We start from the raw sequence: 12,513 nt of genomic DNA on the forward strand, positions 1-12,513 counted from the left end.
TATTGAAGAGACTGTCTTTACCCCATTATATATTCTTGCCTACTTTGTAATAGATTAATTAGCCATGTAAGTGTGGGTTTATTTCTGGGCTGTTTGTTCTGTCCCATTGATCTATGTATGTTTTTATTGTAGTACCATACTGTAGTATAGTTTAATATCAGTGAGTGTGATACCTCCCACGTTGTTCTTTCTCAAGATTTCTTTGATTAGTTGGGGTCTTTTGTGGTTCCATCTAAATTTTAGAGTTAGTTGTTCTAGTTCTGAGAAGAATGCCATTGGTATTTTAAGAGGGATTGCATTTAATCTGTATATTGCTTTAGGTAGTAAGGACATTTTTAACAGTATTAATCCTTCCAGTCCATGAACATGGGACATCCTTCCGTTTATACGTATCCTCTTCAGTTTCTTTCTTTTATGTCTTATAGTTTTCAGAGTAAAGGCCTTTCACCTATTTGGTTAAATTTAGTTCTAGGTATTTTATTCTTTTTGATGCAGTTGTAGATGGGATTGTTTTCTTAATTTCTCCTGATTGTTTGTTGTTGGTGTGTAGAAATACAACAGATTTCTGTATATTGATTTTGTATCTTGTAACTTTACCGAATTCATTTATTGGTTCTAATAGTTTTTGTGTTTTTTTTTTGGGTGGAGTTTTTAGGGTTTTCCATATATAGGATCATGTCATCTGCAAATAGTGACGGTTTTCCTTTTTCCTTTTCAATGGGATGCCTTTCATTTCTTTGTTTCATCTGATTGCTGTGGCTAGGACTTTAGCACTGCGTTGAACAAAGTAGTGAGAGGGGGCATCCTTGTCTCGTTCCTGATCTGAGAGGAAAAGCCTTCATCTTTTCACCATCGCGTATGATGCTAGCTGCAGGTTTGTCATATGTAGCCTTTATTATGTTGCAGTGTGTTCCCTCTATTCCCATTTTGTTGAGAGTTTTTATCATTTATTCATTTTAACATTGAGCTGGCTTTCAGGGTTTGCTTGTAAAATATGTCTGAAATTGTGTGGATTTGATGGTTTAAAATGGAGCACACATGCCTGCTGAAATTTACTTAGTTGTAATTATTATTTGGATGCTCAATTTGAAACAAGGGTCTTAAAAGATATAGATAATAAGTTCTAGAAAGGATTAACGCTAGCTTTTTTGTGTTGTTTTTGTTTAAGGATATTTTACCTTCTATTGTTGAAGGGATGGTATTTAAAATATTTAATATCTAAAAAGTATGTTTCACTTTTATAATCGTGTTGTTAATGTATCTCATAAATCTTTGACAGGAGGAATGGCCATGGGGTAGGGAGAGAACAGTTGCTCTTGGTGGGAGCCTGAGAAACAGTGATTATCTCTTGGTTTGTGGTTTGGCATTTTCTAAATTGCTAATATTATAAGGAAAAAAATCCCTGAATATGTGTCCTTGGTAATGGAAGCGGGTAAGCTATTTTGAGACGTTCTTTTCAACTGAAGCTAATTTCAGTGAGGAATCAGAATTACCAAGCCTTCTTTTTTTAAAGTAAAAAAACAATTTTCAGGCAGCCATAGCTGTCCAAATAGTGCTGGGTGCTTTGTTATTTGGATGGTAGCAAATAACCTGAGCCAGGGTGAAAGGCAAGGACTATTGCAGCCTGCCCTCTCTTATATAATGGCAACTAAGCTAGAAAGAGCCATTAGTGAGGATATGATTCAGTTACCTAATGAGAGATGCCTTGAGCCCCAGCAAGAATCTGAGGTCACACCCCCAAAAAAATGTTTAGAAGAACTTTAGTGAGTGAACTACAGTGTAAACCAAGCCAGAAAGTGGTTAGAAAGGCAAGTTCCAGTACATAGGAAGATTAAATTAGAATAACTCAGAACATGTGCCCGGTGGATAAGTGGCTGGGCATCATTTTGGAAGTTCCACGTTTTACTTTTCTTGTAGCTAAACCAGCATTTCTCTGAGCAACCTTAGTTCAGCTTTAAGAAGGTTTCTTTTACACGATCACCAAGACTTTTCTTTTTCAAACTGGTTTGGGGCTTGTTTATTCGGAGAAGCCATACAGAAAAGATGGCAGGCAGCCTTTGTGTCAGAGAGACGTGGTTTTGAATCTCACTCAGCTCTGCTGTTTACCAGCTGGCTTGGGGTAAAGTCATTTATCTTCTTCGCTCTTCTTTTTTTGACTTCTTAAGTTTGATAATCAGTTTAAAACTTTTGAGTCCTCTTTTTTAATGGAATATAAAACTAAAAGTCTACTGATTTCTTTCAAAGTGATCTCTTTAGTCCCACAAGTTTCATAGTGTATCCACAGTGTACTGTAGAGTTAACATTTTAACACTTGAAGTAAATATAGATGCCTTATAACCAACCCTATAGGTTTCTTTACTTTCCCCTCATGTTACAGTTGTCATACGTAGTACATCTATAAACATTGAAAAGACCCAAAACAGTTTATAATTTCTGCTTGCAAACACTTACACATTTTTTTTTTTTTTTTACTTTAGAGAAGAAAAATGACTTATTATCTTTACCCAAACCATTTCTGTTTCTCCCCTTTCATTCCTGGAGTTCCATGCTTCCCTCCCGTATCATTTCCCTTTAGCCTAAAAAACTTCCTTTTGGAGCAAGTCTTATGTTATGAATTCTCCTCGTTTTTCTTCATCTGAGAATGTCTTTGTTTCACCTGCATTCCTGAAGGATATTTTCACTGGATACAGAGTTCTGGACTGAAGTTCTTTTCTTTCATCACTTGCAAATGTTGTTGTGCTCTTTTTGATCATGTGATTTCTGATAACAGTCATTTGAATCACTGTTCCCTTATATGTATTGTATCATTTCTGGCTTCTTTCAATATTTAAAAAAATCTTTTGTCTTTTGCAGTTTGATTATGATGTATTTGGACATTTTTTTTCTTAGAGATTATCCTCTTTGGGGTTTGTTGAGGTTCTTGTGTCTGTTAAATTTATGTCTTTAACCATATGTATGGAGTTTTCAGCCATCATTCCAATTTTTTTTTCCCAACACCAATCTCTCTTCTCTTTTTGGGACCCCAGTGTATGAATATTAGGTATTATGCTAGAGGTTTCTTGGCTTTGTTCATTGTTTTAAAATAGGTTTTTTTGTTCTGTTTATCAGGTTGTGTACTTTCTGTTGATGTCTTCAAGTTGCCTATTTTCTCTGTCATTTTCATTCTGTTCTTGAGCCTATCTAGTGAATTTTTTTTTCAGATATTGTATTTTGCAATTCTAAACTTTCCTTTTTAAAAATAGCTTCTTTCTTGGCTGAGGAACTCCCCTCTATTCATTTCAAGAGATTACCTTTACCTCGTAGCTGATGGTAGTAGCTGCTTTAAAGCCTTTGTCTGATAATTCCAACATCTGGGTCATCTTGGGCCATGTCTTCATTTTCTTTTTCCTTCCGTATTGAGTCTTCGGTCCTGCTATAATTCTCTGAAGAATGTCCTACTCCACACACCCCTTTCTAAAGATAATCAACCAGATAACCTGGTTAGTTAGGTGCAGACCCCAAGTTCTGATGCCCCACTGCCCACTTGGTAGCTCTGTTTGCTCACTCCTTTCATGCCAGCACAGCACTGCAGTTATTGGGTTGTCGGAAAAGTCATGACACATTTTTGCAACGAAAAACATAGAAAAAAATGCATCATGACTTTTCCGACACCCCAATATTTTTGTTTTTATCATTGTAACTATTATATCATTTTACTTGTTTTGACCCATTCCTTATAGGGATAATAGTGCGTACCCAGCAGAGTATTGTAAAGACCAAGTGAAATACTGTACACATAACCATCGAGTACAGCCTTTAAATGTCACTATTCTGGTTTCTTCCAGTGAACTGTCTCTTTACCTGGTCTAATTGAAAACTGAGTTGAATTTCTTTTGCTTTACTGTTGCCCGTTTGTGAGCACTGCTAATGCCATACACAGCACTCTGCCAAGTTCCAGTGATATTTTGAAAGGATTGGCTAATGTGGAATAAATATCCTCTTGGATAAGCTCAGAGTCCTTGGCTGGAGGCATAGATCAGTGAGATATAGATGTATGTCTTGGCGGGGTGATAAAACATACATAACCTGAGATTTATCATTTTAACCATTCTTAAATGTACATTTCATTGGTATTGAGTACATTCCCAGTGTGTGCAGCCATCCACACTCTACATTTTCAGAACTTGTTCACCATCCCAAACAGAAGCGAAACTCTGTGCCCATTAAACAACAACTTCCCATTCTTCCTTCCTTCCATCCCTGGTAACCTGGGTTATACTTTGTGTCTCTATAAATTCATTTGTTCTAGATGCCTCAGAGAAGTGGAATCTAACAATATTTGGCCTTTTCTCTCTGGCTTCTTTCACTTGGCATAATATCTTCAAGGTTTATTCATGTTGTGGCATGTGTCAGAATTTCATTCCTTTTTAAGACTGAGCAATGTTCCACATTTTGTCTATCCATTCATCTGTCCATGGACAGACACTTGGTGGTTTCCAGCTATTTAAGAGCCAATGGCTGTTCTGGCTGCTGTGACTAGTGCTGCCATGAGCACCGGTGGTCAGGCGTCTTTGGGTGTGTACAGTGACATCACTTTTGTGTGTGTACCATCACATGGCTTTTGAGCTGTCGTTTGGACTCATGCTCCTAGAGTGTCTGCCATCCTTCAGGGGGTCTGTTCTTTGACTTCTCCTAAGGATGGAAATGAGTCTAGCTCCCTCTGTCTGAAGATTTGCTCTCTGCCTTAAAATGTGGTCTGGTTTTTAGCAAACAGCAGAGATGTCTTCTAGGTGCCGTGCTGTCCCTGAGAACTCAGGATGAAAGGTCCCCCCTGTCCCTTAGTGTCTCAGTCTAGGGAATGCGGGGACATAGACTCTGAACCAAGATTAGGTGTATTTTGTTAACCTGATTTATGAATATTTTATATCAACTATGTTAGAGAAACAAAAGTGAAAACACATATATCATTTGTTAAAAAATTATCGAAAAGAATAAGAGTATATGAAATCCATAGCATCCTGGAGTGTCCAGGTAGTGTGAAATGACAAAATGCGAAAAGTATTACGAGGGGCTTCAAATTCAGCAGGCGCTGTGGTTAAGAGTCCTGGTGAACAGTTGGGGGAGGTGCCTGGAAAGCTGCATGTGTCAGGTGGACCGGGGGAGGCCTGGGGGGGAAGAGGCCTTGAGGAAGCCTTGCAGACGAGGAAGAACTCATTTGGGGATCAGCGAGGGCAAAGTGTCTGGCGGAGGGCTTACTGCGCCCCTGTGCTCTGGGTCCCCCATTCAGCTGTGCGCTGTCTGGTCTCAGCTAAGCGCACTCTGGGAATTCCATTTAAAATGCCCTTCTGGGGCCGGCCGAGTGGCTCAGTTGGTTAAGAGCTCGCTCAAGAGTTTGAGCTCTGAGCAACAGTGGTTCGAGTCCAGCCCGAGCTGAGCAGCCGCTGAGCTGCCAACAGGTAGCAGGATGGCTCAGCTTAAAAAAAAAAAAAATCAAAACTAAAATGCCCTTCTGTCGTCCCACATTCCAGATTTAGGTTATTCCATTGATTTGTCTTATGGCTTCTCGTGCCTTCCTTTCATGGCATTGATTTCACTTAGAATCATTTGTATCGGTGTCGGTCTAATGCCTTTCCCTTCACCAGATATGCCCCATGAAGGTGGGTGGGTTTGCATCTGCATCCCTTGCAGAGTAGCTGTCACTTAATAAATACTTGTTAAATAAAAAAAGGAAGGCCATTTGGTACCACCTGTTGGAGCATTTAGTTTTTGAACGCTGCGAGCTCAGACCTGGTATGACCCGTTTCGTGTTGGACAGTCAGCTTTTCCCTGGCAGGAGAACGCTGGCCTGGTCATCAGGGTTGAGCTGGGTTCACGGTGAGTGAGTTATTTGGGAAAGGCCACCCAGGGATGGCTGATTGGATAAGATAAGAAGGGAGCACGGCCACACAGCCGTACTTTGTGTCTGCTTTTGAAAAGAGTGCTTGTCTACCTGACCCAGGAGTCAGTGTGTGGCTCAGGAAGCAAAAAGCATGATAACCCTGGAAGGCGAGAACCCAGTCGAGTAGGATAACAGACGCAATGTTTTTTCCACCCTGCTCCAAAGTAAGACAGCCGATCAGAGTGCGCATGAGTGAGGCGTGCTGTGGCCCCAGAGGCTCAGATCTGAAATATCTGTTTAAGGCGTCCTTAAGTTTCTTTGCAAGACAAGGGTCTTTTGAGGTCGGACTTGGATTAAGAAATAAAAGTTATTCTGACACCCCTACCTCCCAAACATTGCGTTTGCATCGTGAGCCTCCATGGCGAGACCAAGATAGACCAGCGAGTAGGGAGTCATGCCAAGGGATGTCCAGCTTTAAGAGAAACTTAGGCAAAAATGAGAACTTACGAGGGATGGAGCTTTCAGAATCATCCAGCAAAAGGCCTTCCTTTTCTGGAAGAGGCAGCCATGGCCCCAGACGGGAAACAGGTAGTCGAGGGTGGCACCTTTTGTAGAGATTGTGTAAACCCCCCCAAGCCAGGGCTGATACTCTCTGTATAAAAAAGGATATCCCACTCAAAGGAAATACTCCAAATTGGTGTTTACCCAGAAGAGGCTCAGCCAAGGTGGAAAGGGGTTTGAAAACCATAGAAACCTCAGGAACAGGTGAGTTTATTCATTAAACAGATGTTTATCCAGTCTGTGCTTTGGGCCAGGCAGCGTTCTAAGTGCTGTGGATACAGCAGCAACTGGATCTAAGTTCTCTCTCAACAATTACATTGTCCCTGCATGTAATTTTTAATGACTACGTTGCATTTCTTCGTATGCGTATGTGACACGGGACTCAGTGGTCTCCTCGCTGGGTATGTGTGTGATGTGGCCTTTTGCTGAGTGTTGTCCAGTTACGTTTCTGATAGGTGCTGTCAATTTACACGGTCAGCTCTTTGCCTAAAGAAGTAAAACATTATTTTTGGACGATAAGAAAATGCTTTTCTCTTGTTTCTATTAATTTATTGAAAAGCTCACATCAACTTTCCCCATATTTGTGCAGATCTCAACTGAGAATGAGTCAACTGGGTCGCTTTCCAGCGCTCTCTGAGCCCAGAGATCCCTTGGGCCTGTGTTCTGCACACTTTCTACAGGCCTCTCCTGAGGACTCGTCCTGAGTGTCTGAATACGCCCACTGGTGCCCTGAGAATGCACTGTATTCTAGCTCGAGGAATTTCACTAAGAACTGAGGCAAAATGTATTGAAAATTTTCAGATTTGCTCTAAATGTCATAAATATTTATACTCTATTTGAAAAAGCAGCATTTTTCTCACACGTTCTATTAAGTAATCAAGGTACCTGATTAGGATTAATTTGAACTAAGTTGTCAGACTTGACTACCTATCTATTTTAATGATGAATTTGTTTTTGTTCTGTTTTTCAAGCCTCGTTCTCCACTTTCCACATTTGTAGTGGGTGCTGAACAAAGAGATTTTTAGTCACGGTGTGTCTTCTATTCCATTTAATTCCTTCAATTGTTAGATTCTCCTCAGGTTTTATTTATACTTCATGAATTTGAGTAGATCTGCAGTTTCTCATTGTTCACTGGTGCCAGTTGAAAAATTCTCCCAGGCTGTTTTTATAGGGGCATCTGTCATGTTTATACTACGTTTTGAGACACGTCCATCTTTTGAATTTGCTTGTCATAACGCATTTAATTTTAAGAGAACAGTTGTAAAGTTGTGAACTTGCCGTCTTTACTCTTGAATATGCGTAAGTACACAGTGCTCTATCCTTTTCCTGTGCCGACTTGGTTCTAGACTGTGTGTGTGTGTGTGCAAAGTATCATTGATCACCTCTGGCGAGATGAAGGCACCTCGCTAGCTTCCTTTTTCTTTTCTGTAAGCGGTTACTACACGTCTCGTTGTGTCCCCGGGGAGAGATGGGAAAAATTGCCTCTGCTCTTCGAAGTCCATTTCTCAAGGGACATCAGTGCTCACATGCATCCGATTTACATTGTAATTGGTCACTGGCTGTCTGGTCCAGACAGCTGTTTCAACTTAAACCCAAGACAGTTGCTATGGAGATGGTTGGCTCGAAATAGGTCACGTTCAAGTCCTTTTCCCCCTGGATATAAGGGAATGCCGTAATTCTAGAAGTGTCTCAATTGAACAGAAAACATGTGAGTGGGCAACCACATCCAGAATAGCTTTCTCTTTAGGATGAGGCTTAGGACAGAGGCCTGTCTACTCACGTTGCTGCTGGTACCCGCACACAACACACCTGAAGATTATTCCTGTTAAAAGGAGTAAGCGATGGCATGATTTGCAATATAACCTTGATTAACTGGCTCATATGTGATTCTCAAAAGATGTTTATCTCATAAGCACCTAAGCAAAGTAGAATAGTATTTATTTTCAAGACATGACCAGGAATTTAAGAACACGTTTTTAAAAACATGGCGTTAACAGCAGCGTGTAGAAAAGGAAGCCATCTTGTGTCATTGGATGGGATTTGCATAAATTTGGCCAGAGAACATCGTGGATTTCCCCGGGCACCTTGACTGGAATGGTGTCCCTGTGTTGTGGGTGACTTCCGTGACTTGTCTTTCTTTGTTCATGTGTCACATGGGGAAGGGTTCCTGACTCTGCACCTGACCATCACATGGGCACAGACGGGCATCGGTGTGGTGCTCCTGCAGCCCCCGAGCTCTGTCTAGTCTGCGGCTTGGTGAATGGAATGCCTCCTGCCCTCTGTTTCCCCCCACCCCTCCCCTGCCCCACTCCCACGGTGCTGCCTGCTTCAGGGAGTGGCTGAGAGTCCGTGCAGCGCCTCTCATCATGACTGCGATAGCGCATGACAACACGTGCTCTTCCTGACACTCCTTTGGGAACGACACCTGTTCTGACCCTTTGCTCAGCCCATCAGTCTCCTGAGAAGGGTGAGTGGGCAGGTGGCCGGGGCTCATGCTGAAGACGTACTGGGGACAGATTTTCACTAATTAGAATATATGTTCTTTGAAAATTCTTAGAGAATATTGTAACATGCAGTAACATACATGAATAATAGTGCTAGTGATAGCTGACACGTCTGTGATTCTTACTGTGTACCCGGGACTGTTCTGAGCTCTTTACACAGACTTCCCTGTTTAATCCTCACAGCAACCCAAGGAAATGGGGAGTAGTGGTGCTGTTCCCATTTTACAGATGAGGAAACTGAGGCCCAGAGAGGTGAAATGAGCCCAACATCATGCAGCTTTCAATGGTGGTGCTATGGTTCAGGCTTGGGCAGCCTGGCCCCAGGGAGGCTGGTCTTACCATTGTGCCACGAAGAGCTATATATTAACATTTAAGAACAGTCTTTTTTTCAGATTATCGTAGCGCAGTGGGTTATCTTGCTCCTCCCAGGGGACATTTGGCAATATCTGGAGACATTTTGGTTGTTACAGTTGGGTGTGTGGAGGGAGCTGGTGGAGTCCGGTGGGGAGAGGACAGGGAGGCTGCTAAGTGTCCTGCAGTGCGCAGGACGGCCCCCTCCACCGAGGAATCACCGGGCCTCCTGTGTCAGGAGAGGCGAATGGAGAAATCCCGTTATAGTAACACGTTCTTTCTGAAAAGTGGAATCTTACCCCCCAGACCTTGACCCTGTTTAAAAAAAATGCGTGTATATTCTTTCAGACTTTTTTCTTCTGATTATAATAACATACATTCATATGCATACATTTTACAGAAAAACAACCAAATGTATTCTATTCTACAGGCTATCTTTATGACATATACATATTTCCACATTGGAGTGTCTTTTGATAATTGTATAGTTTTCCTGTAGATGGATGGATATCAAGGATGGGTTATTTGGTAATTTTTAAATAGCAATAATATTATAATACTGTGCATATACGTTTGCATGCTCACTTCAGGTCTGACTGTTGGAGAAAGCCCAGGCTGTGGCTGTGGGCCGAGGGCAGTGTTCTCACGGGGTCCCCTCCCCCCGGCTGCTCGCCCTGTTTCGCTGCACACGTCCCAGAGATAGATGATCATTGCGTGGCCCTCTGATTCCAAGCCGTGTAAGCTAGTGGTCCGTTTTGGATGGGTTTCTAAGGTAGTGTGAAAGATGTCAGAAAAAAGGGATGCTGGGAGAAATGAAAAGCAGTTTTCTAGGATGAGAGAGTGTGTGTCTACAATGGGGGGAAACTGAATCGGAGCTAAGCGCTGGCGTGTGTAAGGTGGTGCCGGGCCCCACCAATTGGAGTTCGTAGACATTTCTGAAGGAAAAATGAGGTGACTGGGTTCACACTCTGTACCCCACTTGGTAGCCGTTGACTAAGAGAAATAAATAAGATAAATAATCTAAAAACCGTCAATATGCCAAGTGTCTGAAACCATGCTGAGGGCTGCTGGGAGTGGAAGACCCCCTTGGGAATTAGGCTCGGCACCTGGCAGATAGCGGGTCTCAATAAGCGTTCGTGACCAGAGAGGACCGAAGGGAAGGGGACAGGGCACGCCCTGAGAGGCGGCTGCAGCAGTTGCCCTTGGGTCTGCTGTCCGTAAGCCAAGTCCACGCGCGCCCCCACGAAGAAGGGGTGGGACGCCTGGAGCCTTCTGCTCAGAAGGCCTGTGTTTGGCCGTCTCTGCTACAGCTGTGCACGTGTGTACTGAACCCCTGAGCCCCAGCAGTTCCACTCCACGGCGTGCCATCAACAGAGGTGCGTGTGCATGAACCCCATGTCATGAGCTCTTCAGAATGTTGAGAGGAGTGGCACAACTCCTGATAGCCCCGAAGTGGAGACTACCCAAATGTCTATCGTAGGAGAACAGCTTTAATAAAGCAGCTTCTTTCTCAGTTGCTAATGATGAAACGTTTCAAAACACAAAGGTACGAGAAAAACAGGCGTGCTAGTTTCTACTGCCCAGATGGAACTAAGGTTAACATTCCGCCATATTTGTCTTTTTCAGTTCTTTTAGGTTTTTTTTTTTTTTAATTTAAGAAATAGAACCTTCTGGTAGCTTAGCTTATCAGTGCTGGGGGCGGGGTAGAGTTGGATGAATGATCGGAAGATACTGGGACACAAGGAGGTAACCTGGCTTTCTCTGCACGTCCTGTCCTGACAGGCAATGAATTACGTGTCACTGGCACCTAAACATCAAGCAGTCCCATCAGGAGAGCACCTTGGATTAAAGTTTGTGGCACGCCACAGGTGATGCAGGAAGAAGCCACTGCTGTCACCTCTCCTGCTCTCTGAAAAAGAAAACTCCTTGCAGTAATGCCCTTTGAGGACATAATGCCTCTTTTGTTGAAAAGTGAAAGAATCTGGCTTTTTCCATCAAATTGTGATTAGAATACCATGAATGTTTTGTTTGTTTGTTTGTTTTTTTAGCTGAGCCATCCTGCTACCTGTTGGCAGCTCAGCGGCTGCTCAGCTCGGGCTGGACTGGAACCGCTGTTGCTCAGAGCTCAAACTCTTGAGCGAGCTCTTAACCAACTGAGCCACTCGGCCGGCCCTCCATGAATGTTTTGATTGTGCTGATGTGAAAAGAAGAAGGGACGGGAACAGGGTTTGGTGTGTTCAGTGATTGCTGCCATTGTCGGTGGGAACACAACCCCTTTCTCGTCCCCTCATCTGAGCTCCTCAGGATGCCAGGGAGTGCCCTGGGGATGACCTTGAGTCTGCCCCAGTTGACATTAGAAGAGTCATGTGCACCCCTCTGCTCCTCAGTTAGTATTGGCGACCGTGACGATGGTGGTGGTCTGTGGCTGTCCGGTCCTGCCTGCCTGTCAGGACGCCATGCTTGATGCTGGCCCTTTCCTGAGGGCTCGCTCGGTGCCAGCATGGTCGTAAGTCCTTGTGTACGGCACAGTCCCTCCTTGTGAGGTAGGAATTGTTCTGTCTCCATCTACAAAGGAGAAAACGGGCTTTGAGAGGGTCAGTAGGTGCCAAGGGTTATACGGTGAGTGGCAGAGCCATGTTTCAAATCTTTGGCTCCAAAGCCAAGTTCTGAGCCAGTCACTAAAGGAGGACCACTTGCTGTTGTTCCTTGTGTTCACAGAATGGTAAGGTAGGGTTAGGGTCCTGGGAACAGTTGGCCGAGCACTTCCCAGTCCTGCCGGCGTCGGCCTCCGGCCTCCTCTGTAGTCGGAGGGCGTCGGTGAGGCAGGGCTGCTCCCATGTTGGGGGTGAGGACACTGAGGGAGCCTGCCCAGGGCCACACAGCTAGTTTAGGGCTGGAAAGGGAACCGGCGTTGCCTGAAAGCACCCTCGCTATCTACCCTGGGCTTCCACTTGATCTCTGCCCACCTTGGCTGACTTTCAGCCCAGCTCTCCATCGTAAGGTCACCCCTGTCTCCCCATCTTTTAACCAGGAGCAGCACTACCCGTCTCTCACTCGTTAGACATTGTGGAGGATTAACTAGCAGTGCATTTAAAGCAATTCTTGGAAATACACACCATTTAAATACATACTGATGTGGTCACTGTGGTGCTTTGTGATGTGAAACAATACTTTTTGGCTAAAGATTTCCTTGCATGTAAATCTGTATTTTTCAATGCGCTGGTAAAGGTATGTGGTAGC

General features: G+C 43.5%; 1 protein-coding gene across 3 annotated transcripts in view; it reads left to right on the forward strand.

Annotated features, from left to right (window-relative positions):
- The window catches only part of SUMF1 (sulfatase modifying factor 1), a 60,778-nt gene that overhangs the window by 9,393 nt on the left and 38,872 nt on the right, over positions 1 to 12,513 (forward strand). The window lies entirely within an intron of this gene.

This window comes from Hipposideros armiger, unplaced genomic scaffold, assembly GCF_001890085.2.
Source record: "Hipposideros armiger isolate ML-2016 unplaced genomic scaffold, ASM189008v1 scaffold_483, whole genome shotgun sequence".
In the NCBI taxonomy this organism is placed as follows: domain Eukaryota; kingdom Metazoa; phylum Chordata; class Mammalia; order Chiroptera; family Hipposideridae; genus Hipposideros; species Hipposideros armiger.